Below are 18,152 nucleotides of genomic sequence, written 5' to 3' on the forward strand. Positions count from 1 at the left end.
GGTTTAACCTTGAAGCAGGTGCCGCACCCCGCCCTTAGGTTGAGGTGTGCCTATTTTGGGGTCTAAATTCCCTAGGCGGAGCTGACGTCGCAGCTCCAGCCGAGAAACGGAGGTCCGTGTGTGCAGGTAAGGGCGGAGCACTCCGTTCGAGACTGGGCTAGTTTTTAATCTGGGTCCCCAGCCAGGCGGAACATCAGCAAGGGTCGTCTTACAGCTTGTTCCAACCCAGAGTTTTTTTTCAAGAGGTTTGCTCCTCCATTACCTCCATAGGCCACGATCAAAACCATTTCCATATAACTAAGCTATTGAGGAGCTTAAGCACATAGCACTGATTTCTGATCTTAGCTGGACACTATTCTGACATCGTACAGAACCTAAACTGTAGTGCCTATTACCAGTCGACACCCTCGAGGAGGGTTCAGCCGGAGGGTTTCGCCGACCAACTAAATGGTTAACAGACTAAAGCAAAAGGATAAGCACATTAAACTTTGTTACCAGACAATCGACATCTTTAACCGAAATGGTGATGGCCTTAAAGGAAGATCAGGTTAATGCCCGGAAGGGAACCGTCAGCTGAACTGGCACCCACAAGCCAGACTAGAACCCGCACCATTGAGTACATGATCCTACAAAAGTTCGTTTGGGTTTCGATTAATCAGTCAGCCCACCTCTATCCAATTGACCACCTTAAGTTTTAATACATACAGTGGTTCCGACTTAAAATAAAAATCTTTAACAAAAATATATTGCCCTGGCCAATATATTAGGTTACGTTACGTAAATTGAGTCTAAACTAACTGAACCTTTTTCCTGTAGATCATTCTTCGTTTTCGGCACTGCTAATTATTCCGTCTATATTGTGTAAGTGCCAATAGAGAATTTAAAAATGGCAGGTGTATGATTTATCCCACATTTAGCCTACTGTCATCGTAAAAAATGCAAGATGTAATTATCTACCAAACTTAAAAACTTTTTGCAACAGTTGACAGATAAGTAGCATGCTTTTCCTTGTTTAATATACCTTGCTCATGATCAAATTCACTAAAATACTCAGTAGTTCAATACTCAACATCAGTGCGTCGTAATGTTATTTCATAATAGTGTGTATATGTTGTCCGCGAGGTTTTCTGCCTAGTGCGTGCCACGAGTGGGGTTATAGCACGGTATTATCTTTCCCTTGGAAGGACCTCCATCGATACTATATATATTGCTTGCAGCAGTTCCTACATATACATCCGTTTCTAAAGTGTTTGCTACTACGCTGGGTAATGCTTCCGCAAAAACGACATTTAAAAGCTGTATACAAGTAAGTAAGTCATATATTTTGCATGTACGATCCAGTGAAACTGTCATCATATGCCCTCGTGCATATCTGTGCACGTCTGTTACAGGAAGACCATAATCAGTGAAAGTATACACTGGTGCTTGATTGTCGTCATCTCGCGCATACACAGTCGTCAAGTTCTACACCATGACAGATCCATCTTGGCCAGCTGTAACAAAATGCGAGTCCTCGTCAAAACGTATACAGTTGATGGGTTGAAAATGCTTTGAAATTGTGTTCAGCAGCTTTCCCGGCGACAAGTGCCAAATGTAAATGTTTTCCTGAATTGCTGCCACAAGATAAAGAGTACCAGGTGAAAGTGACATTGCGTTGGCCCGACCAGGCAACACGAAGCCTACATGGGTCACTTGATGTTGTGAATTAAAAGGTCAAACGTGCAGAAGAGGCTTGGTGCTATTTGCAGCTACGACATAGTGGCCCCTCAATTAATAAATAATGCGTTGTTGGACGACGCCACCCCCCTTGTACACCAAAAATTTGTTCCTGTTCTGTGGCCCCACGCAGTAATGGATGCTCCAGACTCATTGGAATCACTGGTAGAAAGTACCTCTATTATTTCCGCCATTGAAATTTTTTTAACTGAAAACTTCGATTATTTTGCTATATGGAACTTGATTCGCCTGTCAGAGCTACTATTAGTTCAGTGTTTAAGGGTGCTGCCAAGGCGAATTAATATAAGGTGGTGTTACTAGCTCAGCTGATTTTGTGTATGTGTTTCGCCGCACGGCTTCTGATATCAAATCGAAAAATTTTGTTTGAATTTCTACACACACTCTTACAGATTTTGACAGTTTATGCCGCCAAAGCAAAAACAAAATACATGTAAATTTTTGTTTTTGTACTCCTGCTATCACCTTATATTAATTCGCCTTGGGTGCTGCTTTCTTAAAAGTATATGTTGCTCGAAATATTCAATTTATGACCAACGCTGTCAAGCTAATCCCGTCTTCAAATTGAAGAATTTCTTCATCCACTTTGTCGCCTTGCACGATAGCACCTCCGATTAGGACCCAACGAGTACGACTTGGAAGCACAACCGACGCTAACAATTATTCCGCAGTAAATCCTGCGGAATTGAACTAAATTTGGACTTAAAAGCATTATGCTCATTCGATACAAGGTTTTCCCAGCAATTAATCCCTGCATCGCATATTTTTTGCTGGCTAAAAGAGCATATTTTTTGCTTGGTGAAATAGCATATTTTGTACTGGCCAAAATAACATATTTTTGCTGGCCGAAATAGGTAAAAATCTTTCTCCCTATACAGTGTACGAAGTTCTGAGCACAAATCCGTCGATTCCTTGGAATCAGTAATTTTTTTATTTGCTGGAAAATAACGCCAATAGCAAATACGCCAAGCAACCTCCTGTAATCAAGAACAAATTACATTCAAACATAGCTATATAATACGCATACTCACATAACCTTAAGATTATGCAACCGCCGCGTGCCAGAACCATAGTATAATTGAAAGAAATATGAATTCGCCGTGTATGTATACCAGGCATATACTACGTTTATACGCATGCATAAGTCGCTTTAATTCATTTCGCCGCGATTCAAAACATATGTTTAAACTGAATTTCAATTCGCTTTGAAAGAGCAAAGTGTTTTGGCTCACACTCCATTTCCAATCGGTAGTTTAATTCTCCAGACAGTTAGAAAGAGTGTATAAACATCACTTCCACTCAAAGCGAATTGGAGATCAGCTGTTCCGCTCAAATTCCAAATAATCGCATCAGTATTTAAAGCCTGATTAATAATAATCGTTCTTTTTCTTTGCCACGATCTTATAATGCCGTATAAAACTAGATTTTTATCACTTTCCATTATGTTAACTTATAAAATGTTAAATGAAAACTGCTGATTTTGTTTGCTTTTGAGGACGGTTACTTTGATGCCGATATAAAGCCGTAAGTATAGACACTAGAGCGAAATGTGTACGGTGTCAATGCGCTTTCAATTATAGCATTTGTACATTAAGTTAAACTTTTGGCAAATAAATTTAATCTTTTGGCAAACAAATTTAATCTTTTGGCAAATAAAATTAATCTTTTGGCAAATGAGTTTAATCTTTTGGCAAATAAATTTAATCTTTTTGCAAATAAATTTAATCTTTTGGCAAATAAAATTAATCTTTTTGCAAATAAATTTAATCTTTTGGCAAATAAAATTAAACTCCACTGTAGTACTAAACAGTGTTTGAAAAAGTAAAAAATACACTGAAAATTTGCTGCTGCTGTGTTATGAATGCATTTTTTTTTTAACTTTTGACGCTTAGCTTTACTGCGCCAATCTGAAGAGTTAACCTGCAGGATAGCTGAAATGTTTTTTTCCGTTTTTCTGTTCTGTTGATTTGACTGCTCACTTTCAAACAGTTCTGTAACAGCATGGTCTCAAATATTCGTCAAACTATCTGGCGCATTTAATTTCAACCAAACCACGCGTTATGGCCAAATGGGATAAAAAAAAACATCTAAAATGCTACAAATCTTGAACTCCCTTAATATATTTTCAAACGCAGGATAAAAAAAAATTCATTTATATTCATACGCTCATATGTACATTAGGATGCTCATCGAAAATGTTTTTTTTTGAAATTTCAAGACCCTACACCCTAATTTTATTCGTTTTTATGAGAAATATTATTGCCTATTTTTATAGATATTTTAAAGGCCATTTATAGGTCGCGACCTGTCGATTTAGGTTAAAAAATACGGTTTTGTAGATTTACGAGTTTTTGAATGATTATTTTTGACTCAATTGCAAAGATCGAATGTCATCTGAGAAGAGGATATATAGGCCTTTAAACTGGTTTTTAATAATCTGTTTTCGGACTTGGCTTGTTGGGATCTTTTAAGGGGTAAAATAACAAAAAAAACTATATTTCTCTTAATTTTTTAAACTTGACCATTGATAATTTCCACAATTTCAAAATATGCAATACTGTCTAAAATTAAATCTATTTTCAAATAAACTGATACTTCACTAATTGCAATCGCATTAAAATTGTCGAATTTAGGAGACTTTTCTTAAATACGGCCTTGAATTTATATTGTATATGTACCGGACTTTCAGATTTTTTGAGCAGTGTGGCTAAGGAATTCATCAATATTTATTCAAAATTGATATACATATACAATCGTTCTTTAGCAAAAAAGTGGCTTTTCAGGAATTTTTAGGAAAATGGGGGTGGCACCGCCCACTTATATCTTACATGCGTATCCCAAAAACTACCTTTCGGCTATCCTGAGGGTCAATTCCCGTTCTGCGTTATCGTAAAGTGAAGTGAAAAGTGTAAAATTAACACCAAAATAAATGCGGTGTTAAGGTGTTATTTTTATCACTTAACGATAACGCAAAACGGGAATTGACCATCTGGAGGTTAACTCTTGATATTGGCGCAGTAAAGCTAAGCGTCAAAAGTTAAAAAAAATGCAGTCCTAGCACAACAACTGCAGTTTTTTTAATGTATTTTTTTACTTTTTCAAACACTGTTTAGTACTACAGTAGAGTTTAATTTTATTTGCCAAAAGATTAAATTTATTTGCCAAAAGATTAATTTTATTTGCCAAAAGTTTAACTTAATGTGTCAATGCTATAAGTCGATTATTCTGTGCGTAATTTTTAGTAAGTAATTTTTTGATTTGCTGGAAAATAACGCCAATAGCAAATACGCCAAGCAACCTCCTGTAATCAAGAAGAAATTACATTCAAACATAGCTATATAATACGCATACTCACATAACCTTAAGATTATGCAACCGCCGCGTGCCAGAACCATAGTATAATTGAAAGAAATATGAATTCGCCGTGTATGTATACCAGGCATATACTACGTTTATACGCATGCATAAGTCGCTTTAATTCATTTCGCCGCGATTCAAAACATATGTTTAAACTGAATTTCAATTCGCTTTGAAAGAGCAAAGTGTTTTGGCTCACACTCCATTTCCAATCGGTAGTTTAATTCTCCAGACAGTTAGAAAGAGTGTATAAACATCACTTCCACTCAAAGCGAATTGGAGATCAGCTGTTCCGCTCAAATTCCAAATAATCGCATCAGTATTTAAAGCCTGATTAATAATAATCGTTCTTTTTCTTTGCCACGATCTTATAATGCCGTATAAAACTAGATTTTTATCACTTTCCATTATGTTAACTTATAAAATGTTAAATGAAAACTGCTGATTTTGTTTGCTTTTGAGGACGGTTACTTTGATGCCGATATAAAGCCGTAAGTATAGACACTAGAGCGAAATGTGTACGGTGTCAATGCGCTTTCAATTATAGCATTTGTACATTAAGTTAAACTTTTGGCAAATAAATTTAATCTTTTGGCAAACAAATTTAATCTTTTGGCAAATAAAATTAATCTTTTGGCAAATGAGTTTAATCTTTTGGCAAATAAATTTAATCTTTTTGCAAATAAATTTAATCTTTTGGCAAATAAAATTAATCTTTTTGCAAATAAATTTAATCTTTTGGCAAATAAAATTAAACTCCACTGTAGTACTAAACAGTGTTTGAAAAAGTAAAAAATACACTGAAAATTTGCTGCTGCTGTGTTATGAATGCATTTTTTTTTTTACTTTTGACGCTTAGCTTTACTGCGCCAATATGAAGAGTTAACCTGCAGGATAGCTGAAATGTTTTTTTCGGTTTTTCTGTTCTGTTGATTTGACTGCTCACTTTCAAACAGTTCTGTCACAGCATGGTCTCAAATATTCGTCAAACTATCTGGCGCATTTTATTTCAACCAAACCACGCGTTATGGCCAAATGGGATAAAAAAAACATCTAAAATGCTACAAATCTTGAACTCCCTTAATATATTTTCAAACGCAGGATAAAAAAAAATTCATTTATATTCATACGCTCATATGTACATTAGGATGCTCATCGAAAATGTTTTTTTTTTTTTTAATTTCAAGACCCTACACCCTAATTTTATTCGTTTTTATGAGAAATATTATTGCCTATTTTTATAGATATTTTAAAGGCCATTTATAGGTCGCGACCTGTCGATTTAGGTTAAAAAATACGGTTTTGTAGATTTACGAGTTTTTGAATGATTATTTTTGACTCAATTGCAAAGATCGAATGTCATCTGAGAAGAGGATATATAGGCCTTTAAAATGGTTTTTAATAATCTGTTTTCGGACTTGGCTTGTTGGGATCTTTTAAGGGGTAAAATAACAAAAAAAAACTATATTTCTCTTAATTTGTTAAATTTTGACCATTGATAATTTCCACAATTTCAAAATATGCAATACTGTCTAAAATTAAATCTATTTTCAAATAAACTGATACTTCACTAATTGCAATCGCATTAAAATTGTCGAATTTAGGAGACTTTTCTTAAATACGGCCTTGAATTTATATTGTATATGTACCGGACTTTCAGATTTTTTGAGCAGTGTGGCTAAGGAATTCATCAATATTTATTCAAAATTGATATACATATACAATCGTTCTTTAGCAAAAAAGTGGCTTTTCAGGAATTTTTAGGAAAATGGGGGTGGCACCGCCCACTTATATCTTACATGCGTATCCCAAAAACTACCTTTCGGCTATCCTGAGGGTCAATTCCCGTTCTGCGTTATCGTAAAGTGAAGTGAAAAGTGTAAAATTAACACCAAAATAAATGCGGTGTTAAGGTGTTATTTTTATCACTTAACGATAACGCAAAACGGGAATTGACCCTCTGGAGGTTAACTCTTGATATTGGCGCAGTAAAGCTAAGCGTCAAAAGTTAAAAAAAATACAGTCCTAGCACAACAACTGCAGTTTTTTTAATGTATTTTTTTACTTTTTCAAACACTGTTTAGTACTACAGTAGAGTTTAATTTTATTTGCCAAAAGATTAAATTTATTTGCCAAAAGATTAATTTTATTTGCCAAAAGGTTAAATTTATTTGCCAAAGGATTAAATTTATATGCCAAAAGATTAATTTTATTTGTCAAAAGATTAAATTTATTTGACAAAAGATTAAATTTATTTGCCAAAAGTTTAATTTTATTTGCCAAAAGTTTAACTTAATGTGTCAATGCTATAAGTCGATTATTCTGTGCGTATAAACGAAGTAAGAGTTAGCAGGTGCAAAAAGAGTGTAAGCGTCGCGTGTACGTATACCAGCGAGAGCGCAGCAATGAGAACACTACAGCATGCAAAATGAATTAGGCACACTAACACATTCTCACTTTTAGTTCACGCTTGTTTGTGGTAGTGCCCACCTCTGATGCAAGGCGAATAAATTCGCCTTGCTCTGATGTATATGGATTTCCACTGAATTCATTCTGACATTTTTTGCAATGAAATAATATCGTTTCACCTTGTATCTATGTATCATGTGTATGTATACGTTTTTCCATTGTATAAATTCGCCTTGAATGGTTTCTGACATTTGTACCAATGAACATACATACATACATTCCACAAAGTGAACGTAGTACGGTAGCACGAATTAGTGAACCGTTTCATCATTAGTTTCATTCGCTGGGCGTAATAAAATAAATACACTTTTAAATACTTAAAGATGCATTGTCATAAGCGAATATCAATGCATTAATTTTAATAAGTCTGTCACACATTTTGATGTAAATTCATAAGCAAACATGATATTTATTTATTTTATAACCAAAGGTTCTAAAATTCATCTTATGAATTCTGCTGCTTAGGAGCTACCCTGTTTTTAACCGAGTATCACCTACAGTGGCATCCAAACTTTTTTTTGGGTGGCTGGCTAGTTGTAGGGTTGCGAGAATGGCTAAAAACTCTCCAAGTGTAGATTAACACGTTTTCGACAACTCCATGCAATGAAGTTGAACTGCTAATTACGAATATTAGTAGATCAACTCATTCATGGAAATGATCGAGCACTTAATATTGACCCTTCCAAACATAATAAATGCAATTTACATTTTTCGATGTGATAAAAATTTAACTTGCCAATGCATTCCTGCATAATGGAATTTATGGCACTTGTGCGATCCACCCTTCATATTTGTGGGTCGCAAACCGACATTAAGCCGCATTTACACGTGTTAGTTTGTGAAGACAAATAATTGAAAATAATGCGACGTTCACACTTACAAAATCCTGTTTTATCCCCTGAACGAAAATTATTACGCCAAATACTTAGAGATTTTCCGCCTTAATTACTCGCCACCCAACAATATTTAAATAAACGGTTTCGGATATATACCAATCTATTACAGCAATCATGACTCGCATCTCTCAGATGCTAAAAAAAAACGGATCAACACGCACATCGCTACCCTAAAGCTTGTCGCTTATGCAATGGCAAACACCCGATAAGGCTGTGTCCGATCTACCGCGCGAAAAATCCGGAAGAAAGATTACGTGAAGCGCCCTTAGGGAAGTTCTGCAGTAATTGTCTGGCCATGACGCATCGCACAGAAAACTGTACTAGCTCGGAGAGATGCCACCGGTGCCACGATAAGCATCACACCACCATCAATCTGGAACCTATTGACCGGAGACCCTGGAGTCAACAGGTGGAAGAAGAAGACGAATTTGATGTGATCTCCATTTATGCGTCCGAATCCGGAACGGAAACTCGGTATTTCCGTCCGGAACCGGAAACCGGAGATGGTATTGGATCCGGAGGGGATACTCGGACTCCCCGCCCGAACAGTGACAGGGGAGCGGAAACTCGGACTTTCCGACCCCCACTCAACCACGAGATACAAAGGTTGGCTGTATCGGAAACACGGTCTTTCCGATCACGCCAACAAAGGCGACGACCTCGCGGAGCGGAAACCGGGTCTTTCCGCCCGCACCAGCTAACCTCGGGCTCAACTCAAATTGTGATCAGGGAGGAATGGTGCCACGATCTCGCCAACACAGAGCACCGAACAACTTCGAAATGGCCTTGTGAGCGCCGTGAGACAAACCGAGGTGCTACGACCTATGGTGTCGATTTCCCCCACGGCAGTCATCAAAGTCGAGGCAGGAGGAAGACTTCACCTTGTTCGGGCACTTATAGATGCATGTACGCCGTCAAGCGTAATATCAAGCGAACTTTCGAGGGAGCTGGGCTTAAAAGTAACCCGATTGGGGAAACAAAGAGGCTGTCTATTGTGTATTCGAGGTAAACACGGGGTAAATAAGCAGGTGGCCACCCACGCACAAATAATACAAAATTACCGACGAATATCACCACTTAAAAACGTCGACCCGGCCATCGCTGCGACATATGCGCACATTAGACTGGCCGACCCGAAATTTTTTAGGTCCTCTCCGATTCGGATCGACCTCGGCGCGGAAGCCTACTCGGACATCATTATGCCCAGTACTCTGCCGACATCTTTTGGGCCTCTGTCGGCCCAAAGCACAATCTTTGGGTATGTACTTTCGGGCGTCTGCCGCACGTGGTAGCTAAATTATAACCCACATTTATTTAATTATTTTTACTGTACAAACACGAATTTCGAATTTTATTTATGTTTTTTTTTTTAATAAAAAAAGTGCATCTGAAAATATCCACGTATCTTTCAGTTAATGTTTTTACCTCTTTTCCCCTCAATCAGCAATATAGATGGAAACGGCCATGGAAACGATTTAGCGGCAAATGATGACGCATCATTTTTTTATATTTTAATCGCATGTACACAGGTGAGCTGGTAGCTGCTGCATAAATGTTAGATGTTTCTTGCCGCAAGGGGGAGGTATGTTTAGGCCTTCAGCCTAAAGGTTGTCATTGGTTTGTGACCCGCCCTAATATGGGCATATATGCGGATGTGCACACGTACCATCATTAATTCGCGCCGCTAACTGACGGCTCCCGCCGGATAATAACCCTTCGTTAAGTTTCCCTTTAATAGGTGCGTTCGTTTAAAATCTCCAGCAGAAACCAACCAACTGCCAAATTCCGGCGAAATGTCATCTGTTCGCTCACAAGAGAGAAATATCCAAAATAGTACGCGAACAGAAAATTTGCAGAAGCTTGCAAGTTAGACGAACAGCTGATATAATTTTTGTTTACATTCAAAAGTGTAAAATTTAAAACGTACGAAAAGTTATCACAAAGTGTTATACTGACACAGTTTATTGATTAAACAAATAACTACTTATTTCTTACAAGTTTAATTAGTCGCATTTTGTAATTTTTAACTTCCAAACCATCAAATTCAATTTTGTGATTTGCGTAAATGCCAACCAGCTGTTTTTGATCAGCTGTTTTCCTGTTGGCAAATTGCTGTTGGCAAAAATTTTTCCAGCAGAAACCAGCAGCTTCCCCTCAAAATGAAATGTCACTTTGCTCTCTCAATTTCCCCTACTTTGCAAGTTTTTTGCGTACGCGAACGCAAAAACTTGTAAGTTTTGGTTAAACATGAACAGTTAACAGCTACGCGAACGAACCTAATATCGGTTATTGTCCGGCGGTCCGCTTTAAAATCCCGCAAGTTCTTCATGTCACTTCGTTTTAGAAGATCAACGCGAGCAGATCAGCAGCTACCAGGCCACCGTCATTAAGGTAATACCATTGTCACCTATACCAATATTGTTTAACTTTGACGCTGAATATTTTTAAATTAAAAGATATTAAAAAACAAATATTTCACTTTGTTCTTTATTTCCATTAATTATCACCTGCACCGGAGCGTTATTACCGATAAGTGCCCCGTGCAAGTTCATAGTGTGTGATGCAGAATGACAGATAATGCGAAACTACATCGATTTTTGCTCCCTCCTGAACAAATTCAAAAAATGGACTTGGCACCTTTTCACCTTGGTAACGATATATTCATTATTAAGGTAAAAATAAACCTCACGGTTAGGCTTGCCAAATGTCCGGGTCTAGGAGCCTTCGGTCTTGGGACAAAATCTGCGCGCTGCGGGTTTGATATTAATTTCTTCGAGTTGCAGTTAAAAACCTTGCGATTCTCCGATTAACTGGAAATATGACTCCTCCCTCCTGAACAAATTCAAAAAATGGACTTGGCACCTTTTCACCTTGGTAACGATATATTCATTATTAAGGTAAAAATAAACCTCACGGTTAGGCTTGCCAAATGTCCGGGTCTAGGAGCCTTCGGTCTTGGGACAAAATCTGCGCGCTGCGGGTTTGATATTAATTTCTTCGAGTTGCAGTTAAAAACCTTGCGATTCTCCGATTAACTGGAAATATGACTCCTCCCTCCTGAACAAATTCAAAAAATGGACTTGGCACCTTTTCACCTTGGTAACGATATATTCATTATTAAGGTAAAAATAAACCTCACGGTTAGGCTTGCCAAATGTCCGGGTCTAGGAGCCTTCGGTCTTGGGACAAAATCTGCGCGCTGCGGGTTTGATATTAATTTCTTCGAGTTGCAGTTAAAAACCTTGCGATTCTCCGATTAACTGGAAATATGACTCCNTTATTACCGATAAGTGCCCCGTGCAAGTTCATAGTGTGTGATGCAGAATGACAGATAATGCGAAACTACATCGATTTTTGGTCCCTCCTGAACAAATTCAAAAAATGGACTTGGCACCTTTTCACCTTGGTAACGATATATTCATTATTAAGGTAAAAATAAACCTCACGGTTAGGCTTGCCAAATGTCCGGGTCTAGGAGCCTTCGGTCTTGGGACAAAATCTGCGCACTGCGGGTTTGATATTAATTTCTTCGAGTTGCAGTTAAAAACCTTGCGATTCTCCGATTAACTGGAAATATGACTAACAAAAAGTGGTTTTCTTTTTTGAATCATTCTGCTATTGTTATTTAAAATATTTTAACAACCTTGTCATTGTTGAAACTATTATCGATCCGCAACTACATTTTAAAGAAAAATATCTCATTTATAAAGCTGGCTTTACATCCATCAATTCAATCACTTGGCATAAGACTTTTTATGCGAATACAGAGTTCAGAGAATTGCCGAATATAATTGGTAGAATTCTGCCTATACCAGTAAGCAAGGAGGTTTTTAAATGAATGAGGGTAAAATTGATATTGTCAAAATTTGGCAAGCCTACTCACAGGGCTGACAAAGTGACACATTACAACAAGCCAGAGATGTTTTCTGTTTTTTGAGCAAAGAAACCTACCAAAATTTTAAGCGTCCTACCATCCTACCAACGAGAAAAAACCTACCAATTTTGGTAGGAAAAGCCCAAAACGGCAAGCCTGGATGTAGTAATGAAGAGGGAGGTAAAAAAAAGTTCTTAATTCTTAAAGCTCCTAGTTCCTGCTGGTTCCGAATTTCGCTTAGATTGGGTACATCCGTCCCGAGACTGAAAATTTGTTGCCTCACACGAAATATGCAGCTAATCGTACTAAATAAATAATGATAAGTATAATTGCATAACAAATAGATTCCCTATGTGCTTTATACAATGTAATACGAGTATTTCATTTGCCTGCCGTTTTATATTTAATTTTACATATGCATATGGCTCATTCCATCTCAAATCACCCAGGCCGGGGAAAGTGAATTTAAGTTTGCGATAAAACTCGCAGGGATTGTTCCTTGAACAATTTAAGGAGACACGTATCTTTTCTTTTTGCTCAGAAATGCGCATTTTTCAAATAATGGGTTTTTTTCTTTTTGAGTACGAACGCTTCTTTTTTTCTCTCTTAATAGCAACTTTTGATGAAATCGTTTATAACTGCCGCAAAAAAGCAAGGATTTTAACGATTTTTTTTTTTTATTGCAGATATTGATCTACTGAATCGATCTAGTGAACTAAACATCAGTAATTGTTTATTAATAATTAATTATTGTTTATAAACAAAAAAATTTTTTTTTTTTCAAATTGATTTTATTCGAATTGCCACATCTTTTTTTCTCTCAAACTTTTTTGTCTATTAGGGAATAGTATAAACTATTTTCAGTACGAGTAGCAATATGCTAAAATTCGTCGTTTTCGAGTTATGATTTTTTTTTTTGAAAATGCACTCACTTTTTAATAAGAAACTAATAATTTTTATATAACAAAAAAATATTTTGCTTGAATAGAAAATTTACCGGTGTTATTTACGTACTTATTGAGGGGGTTTGGTTTTGCTTTGTTAGCTTACATCTACATGTGAGGTTATAACACATTGATTTTCATTTTTTTCTTTCCAGCCAGCAACCAAATGCAAAAAGTCTCCCTTAATAAGCTCTTTGTGAAAAACTTTCCTTCTTAATCACGCTAGTGTTTTCTTCTTCGCAGTTGGTAGCTCGTATTAAAAAAAAAAGAAACAAAAAACATTCACTCATAGCTTGTATGGAGAAAAACAGAAACATATAAAAAGAGAAGTCATCAAGTAAAAATTATTCAGAAAGAAAATTTAAACCAATGAGTGACTATTTATTATGTTATGAGGTTTTAAACGTGGACAAAATATATTTTAATAAGGAAACGAAGAAGCTTTACTTCAAGACTGAGGACAACATGAACATGGATTCATCTATGGATATGGAACGGTACATTTTTAAAGAAAAGTAGTTTCAGGATCCACTATTTTTGGAGAAGTTGGAGGATTGTGTTGTAGGCGAAATAAATGAATACATGGAACACCATCTGACGGAGAAGCAGCCAGTTGGATCGTTCTTCGAAATGGGCTATTATAAACCATTTAATTATATTTTAAAATACTATGGCGCGTATTGGAGTTCAGCAACTCATTTCTTTAAATAAAAACGAATTATATTTTTCCACACATTTTATTTCCTCAAATTTCTATTTTTATCACACTACAAACATACAAACAGACATAAAAATAACGATATTATTTATAATATTTAAAATAGCCTTCATTACACTGTGCTTTCTCTTATCAGCACTTCCAAACCGGAAAAGAAATATTTAATGTGTTAACGACTTGCCTTCCATCCTCCACATTCCATTAAATTTATTTCTGATATGAAAATCCACCTAAGACTTAATTGTCATCGGCGATATTAATTAAATTGCAAATTCAGAATTAACATCAGTGATGTCAGGTAAGTCCCAGATGGGTTCTAACATCACAAAGTAGTTTTTGTGAAAATTGCAGATAGAGGGTATTGAATAAATATAAGTAGATATACTTTTCACACCCGCTAGATGGCGCGGTAGCTCTACCGGGGGAGGGAGGTAGAGCTGCCACGCCATAGAGCTCTACCTCACCGAAATGAAAGCGCATGTAATAGACTTGAACTGATATGAAAAGTACTATATGTATGTATGTGGGTACCTGAATAACACGCGCTTAAAACCGCTCTCAAATTTGTACTTTCTCTGTAGAAATTTTAGGCCTATGTTATGTAATTTCACTATTGTCAATTAAATCTAATGCTTTGTATTGTATGCCTTCCACGTGTTTCCTTTTCAATATCATACATTTTTTATAATGGCTTTTGCTAAAATTTCTAAATCAAAAGTTATAAAAATAAGTTCTATGGGACTGAGAAATATTATTTTCTACTTTTTAGTCCATTTATAAAAGCGTGGTATATTAAAATGTTTTATTTTATTATATTTATTTTTTGATTTTTTACTAGATATAAGATGAAACTTTGTTCACTTTTACTTGAGAAATTTCATCAATCGCGTATTCTATCATTCTTGGTGTACAACGGTATTTTGCCGCTGTAGACCAGAGGGTGCTTGCGCCCACCATAGTTTCACTAAATGTTGTATTGCTACATTGTTACGCAGTGCCCAGCGTAGACACGTTGCGTTGCCCGTACACACCGCAATTATTTGTATGGGGAGCTGATAGTGTCCACTATTATGCGTTAATGCGGGTGGCTACAAAGAACTTGTTATTCGTGCTTTATCATTTTTATACCCGAGCGCACTTGTGCACAAGGGTATATTAATTTTGTTCACATAACGGTTGTTTGTAACAGCCAAAACGAATCGAGATAGATATAGACAAATGTATACATAAATGCTCAGAATGAATAGAGAAGTCGATTAAGCCATGTCTGTCTGTCCGTCCGTCTGTCCGTATGTCCGTCTGTCCGTCTGTCCGCCCGTCCACAAGATAACTCGAGCAAACATTGAGATATCTCAAGGAAATTTGGTATGTGGGTTTCCATTAATCCAAGGTAGGTTGGTATTGAAAATGGGTGAAATTGGATTGTAACCACGCCCTCTTCCCATATAACGGTAATTTCCAGAAATACCAAAACTGCGATATTTTAGTAGCTACTGAAGATAATTCACTCAAAATTGATATTTACAATAATTTTTAGACGAAAAATAAGAATATTATAAATTTTTGCAAAATGGGCGTAGCCAATGGTAACCGCTCCACCAATTTCGTCCAAACTTGGCAGAGTTGTTGGCCCTGGTATAACATACGAAATGGTTAAAAATTTTTTAAATCGGACAATAATCACGCCCACATCCCATATAAAGGTAATTTAGAGAAATACGAAATCTTCGATATATCAGTAAATATTGAAGCTAATTTATTCAAAATTGGTGTTTGCAACAATTTTTTACCAAGAAATACGCCTATGATAAAATTTTGGAAAATGGGCGTGGCACCGCCCACTTATGATATCGGTAACCGTTCTACCAATTTGTACCAAACTCGGTATTTTTATTGTGCTTGCCACATAAAAGCAAAACGTTGAAAATTATTGAAATCGGACTAAAATTACGGCCGCTTTTCATTTAACGGTAAATTTCAGAAATGCTTGAAACTGCAATATTTCGAAATTTAAGGAAGCTAATTTACTCAAAATCGATACTCCCCGGCTTACCATCTAGCGGTAGCTTTCGGAAAGGTGAAAAAACATGTATTTAATACTGGCGCCGGGTATTTAATGTTCGGCCCCGCCCGAACTTAGACTTTCTTACTTGTTATTTTTAAGATCAATTTTAATCGTTATTTTATGATTTTTATTTTTTCGATCAAAAAAAAACGTATATGTACATGTATTTCTATTTTTCCGATCATTTTTAAGTTATTTTATGATTTTTATTTTTTCAGATTTAATATTTTTGATCATAAAAGTTTAAAACGGTTACAAAACACTGTCTCTATTGCAACCGTTAAAAATGATTGAAAAAAATAAAAATCCAAAATAACGATTAGAGGTGATTGAAAAAAACACAAAATAACGATTAAATTATGATTTTTATTATAAAAATACTTCAGTTTTGAACTTCAGATACCATCTTCTTCTTATTTTTCTCACGATACTGCGGGCAAAATCAAACAAGTTGGATTTTCAAGCAATCCGTGTCTACGTCGATCACCTACATTTGCTAACAAAAAAAAAGCATGGGGTAAAATCTTGCAACTTCATTCTCTACACAACTATCGAAAAATCGCTCTCATTTTTAGGATTTTGGAGTACGGGATCATTTTTCCTGTAACTCCCTACAAGTTCGTGTAAACACCTGTAATTTCATTGAGTACTGGATCAGAGCTAATACAAGATTGCAAAAAGAGGAGACGAGAGTAAGAGAAAATGCCGAACAAATGAATTTAGCCTCCCATTTTGCAACCAAAAGATGGTATGTTATATGTATTCAAGACTTTAACGTTAACCTAGCGGTTAGGTGCACAAGTTTTTCGTGCAAAGAAGGATGTGCAGCTAAGCAAAATATACTGTACCAACAGAAATTTTTATTTTATATGTGAGGTACATATCTGTGTTCGTATGGAAAAGTAGCTTATATCGAAGGGCTGGATTTAGTATAAATCGGCATTCGCAGCATGCGATTGCGAATGACTCACAGGCACTGAGCCGTTGAACAACGTTTGGCAAATAAACGTGGAAGAAATAGTTCCGACACTAGCAAGTCAATATTCTTATTAAATCTCATCGAAAAATTTCTTGTCGTTTAAAGAATAAAGGGAATGCCGCATTATACTAAAGCCAGCCTTTCGACATAAGCTACTTTTCGATACGAACACAGATATGTATGTATGAACAGTGACCCACACTCAAAATCACACAGTGATATTATCATAGTATTCGCAATGATTTTTCATTCTATATATTATTCATTACTTTTTTATAAAAGTATAGCTCAATCTCTAACAAAAGCCATATAAACCTAAATTGCAACATTTGTGCAAAAATTAGAAAAAAAATCAAAAAAGTTTCTTAAAAATTGCGAACTTTTTAATAAGAATTTCTATTAAAAAAATGTATATGCAGATTTGTAGTCTATTAAATCAGTCACCGATGTTGTTTGGCGCAAAAATAAGTAATGAGAAAATGGCTAAGCCATACTCGATATCGATGTCTGCAAAAAAAAAACAATTACTCGATATATCGATGCTGACATCGATATATTTGCAGCTCTAGTATTGGCCAGCGTAACATACGTAAAAACATACTTACATATGTATGTAGGTACATTAGGCCGGGTCGATTTGTGGGGAGGCAAAAAAATCGCCCATTGCTCTGTGAAAATCATATTCTAGGGATCAAAATAAGAAACTTTGCCGAAGGAACCATACCTCTAAAACGAATTCTGATGTCCCCCAATTTGGGTCGAACTTTTGGGTAGGGGCAAATTTTGAAAAATCCCACTTTGACCCATTTAGAGTGCTCCAATCGAGTCCAAATGTATGACCGACCCCCACTAACTTTGGAGGCCCGACCCACCGATGCCAGTGGCACACCCCCTGGAACCCCCCTGGGGGTTCACCATACAAACATTTCAAAAAAATCGCCGGTTTTGCACTTTACATGAAAAAATCAGCGAAATGCCTATGTTTTTTCTTTTGGGAGTTTATTTTTCTCTTTACAAATTTATTTAGTCAGAACATATGTAAATGAAAAAATGAATTTAACTTAGTAATAGAAAAGAAATAAATAAAAATTATTAGAAATTTGCGTTTTTACAATC

General features: G+C 36.1%; 1 pseudogene; it reads right to left on the bottom strand.

The window, feature by feature from the left end:
* Window positions 1-1,131: 1,131 nt before the first annotated feature.
* On the bottom strand, window positions 1,132-1,910 carry LOC108362194 (WD repeat-containing protein 18-like; annotated as a pseudogene).
* Window positions 1,911-18,152: the final 16,242 nt, after the last annotated feature.

The sequence above is a fragment of the Rhagoletis zephyria genome, unplaced genomic scaffold (assembly GCF_001687245.7).
Source record: "Rhagoletis zephyria isolate East Lansing unplaced genomic scaffold, Rhagoletis_zephyria_1.1 Rzeph_scaffold_00959, whole genome shotgun sequence".
In the NCBI taxonomy this organism is placed as follows: domain Eukaryota; kingdom Metazoa; phylum Arthropoda; class Insecta; order Diptera; family Tephritidae; genus Rhagoletis; species Rhagoletis zephyria.